This window comes from Arachis ipaensis, chromosome B01 (genome assembly GCF_000816755.2).
Source record: "Arachis ipaensis cultivar K30076 chromosome B01, Araip1.1, whole genome shotgun sequence".
Lineage (NCBI taxonomy): Eukaryota > Viridiplantae > Streptophyta > Magnoliopsida > Fabales > Fabaceae > Arachis > Arachis ipaensis.
Genome location: NC_029785.2, coordinates 121536983 through 121539969, shown reverse-complemented (window position 1 = coordinate 121539969; position 2987 = coordinate 121536983).

The window sequence follows — 2987 nt, the reverse complement described above, 5'->3', positions numbered from 1 at the left end:
CGAAAAAATGAGAAATTCTTATTTATTCTATATATAGAGTAAACAATTTTCTTCTCCTGCATTATTTATCTACTTTTAATTCTTATTTCAATTTTGTTTTATTATTTAATAGATGAAATCAGTCCATGGAGTATATAACAATGTCTCCTGGAAAATCTAATTGAATTGGAACAATAATTTATAGTATGCATTTTCGTCAATGAATATGTGAGATAACTTGCTTTTAGCACAAAATAATGCTAGAAATACAGAATGCAGAGATAACTGAGAGAGAAATAAAACAGAATTTTTTTATTGTCCATCATATGTTTCAGTTTGATAGGTCAAAGGTTAATTTATCATCGCAGATCTGAACTTTATTTAAAGGTCTGTCGCTGACTAATGGATTGCTGCAAGCACAAGGTGGGATTCGACTCCCAACACTTAACTTGTTTAAGTGAGTAAACTGACCACTCAACCAACTCAATTTGGTTAAATAAAACGGAATTTTATATATAAAAAGAGTATTTAGTAACCAATAATAAAAGTCTAGCCATTCATAATCTCGATTCCACATTGTGTATGTTATTCTATAGCAGAGTAAAGTATCGTTTTTGTCTCCAACGTTTGTGGTAAGTCCTAAAGTTATCTCTAACGTTTCAATCGTCCTATTTAAGTCCCTAACGTTTTAAAATTGACTCAATGTTGTCCTGCCGTTAGGGATCCGTTAACAAAATTGACGGCGGGACAAAATTGAGACGATTTTAAAACGTTAGGGACTTAAATAGGACGAAAACGTTAGGGACCAAAACAAATTTTTTACTATACATAGTATTCAATTATTTTTTAACCATATCTAAGTAAATTATACTTAATCATATTACTTTCATTTTAAATAAATTTATTTTTTTTATAATTTTAAAGAATTTTGATACATTAGAGACAAATAATTTATATTTTATTGTATATATATTATTTTTTTTCTTTTTTGCAAGTTTATATACTAGTAATTCTACAAACATTTCATGATAACTAAAAATCTTTAAGAGTAAAATTATAAAAAAAAATTATTTAAAATGAAAGTAATATGATTAAGTGTAATTTACTTAGATGTGGTTTAAAAATAATTGAATACTATGTATAGTAAAAAATTGATATTATTGAAGGATAAAATTAAAATTTATTTCTATGTATCATTTTTGTCCCTAACGTTTTCGTCCTATTTAAGTTCCTAACATTTCAAAATCGTTTCAATTTTGTCCCGTCGTCAATTCTGTTAACGGATCCCTAACGGCAGGACAACATTGAGTCAATTTTGAAACGTTAGGGACTTAAATATGGCGATTAAAACGTTAGGGATAACTTTAGGACTTACCTCAAACGTTGGGGATAAAAATGATACTTTATTCTTCTCTAGCATATGTCTTTTTTTTTGTCAAAAAACAAGCCAGTAGCCTAACCCACAGAAGAAACTCACAATAACTATCCCACTAGGACTGTAAAACCTACAAATTTATAAATAATTAAACAACAAAATAATTATTATTTAAAGATATTAAAAATTATATTTTAAAATTTAGAATGGAAGAAATAATTAAAATATAAATTTTGACACTAATTTAAAAGATTTTGGCCCAAACGGACTAACAGGACAAACCGATTAGATCGGGCCTAAGTGGGCCCAAGTCCACTTACTCCGCCCTATATAAAAGCATGCTTTCAGCCACTCCTCCCTTCAAGAATAGGGAATCACGCTGAATTGGAGAATGGGGGAGCAAATAAGAACCTAAACCCTTGGCTAGATTTCAATCTCACATAACTTTTGATTCAGAGCTTCGATTGACGAACCGTCACAGGCCACGCGTTCATCTCGAAATTCTCTACAAAATTCATCCGAAAATTTGGTAAGAAAATTCTAATTTCATGCCCAGTTTTTCCTTTTTCACTTTCGTGATTTGAGTTTTAGAATTTGAGAGATTTTTTTATTTTGATGATTTAGGGGTACTCTAACAGTAGATAATCACTTTGTTTTGCCCATGTCATCCATGGATAAGGTGAGAAACTCATATCCCTTGTGAATACTTTGATTTTGTGAAGTTTAGATATTGATTTGTGGTTATGAATGAAATTATATGTATTAGATTGAAATGATGTTGAATTGGAGATTGAATTGGTGAAATTGGATGCTTGGGTGAGAACCATGGAAGCTGAACTTTCATTGGAAAGGCTTGGAGCCTTGGGTTTTATGGGACGGTGGTCAATGGTGACATTTTGGGATTAACGAGAAATCAGCCAATGTATGATTTTGGTTTCTTGTAATTAAAATATAAGGTGTCGTGAAAACATAGGCTAATTGACCGTAGGATAGGATGAAATATGAATTGTTGTGATTAGTAAATAATGAGGATAATTGTCAAGTTTAATGTATATGGGTAGTGTTGAATTATTGGTTGGTTGGATTGATTAATTATTGTATGAGAATGAGATGTGGATTTCTTTGATGTTTGATATTGAAATTAATGACGAACCATGATGATGATAGCTTGATGAATAATGAGGTATGTTATATAGATTACGGTGCTCTTGAGGTGAGAATGATGATATTTGGGTATATGATTGTGAATTGAATGTGAATGTTGAGGTTGATTTTGATTAATTGTGAGTTAAAGTTGTTAAGCTTATTGGGGTACTATGAAATGAATTGAGCATTGGAATGTGAAGTGGTATATATGTTTGTATGTATAGAAGTTAATGATTATGCAATATGTTGTTTGAATATGAATTATTATGTGAAATGATTATAAATGTGAATTGGTGGGTTATGAAATAAATGAGGGGTATTGAGGAATGATTGAATTTGGTTAATGCAGATTTGGTAAGTGTCAAAGGGGTTTGAGGTTAAAATATTTTGAAAGTTGATGTTTGGAATTTAAAGATTATCTTTGATTTTTGACCAAACTTTGGCAAATCATAACTCGGCTTCCAGACATATATATATATGTATAGAA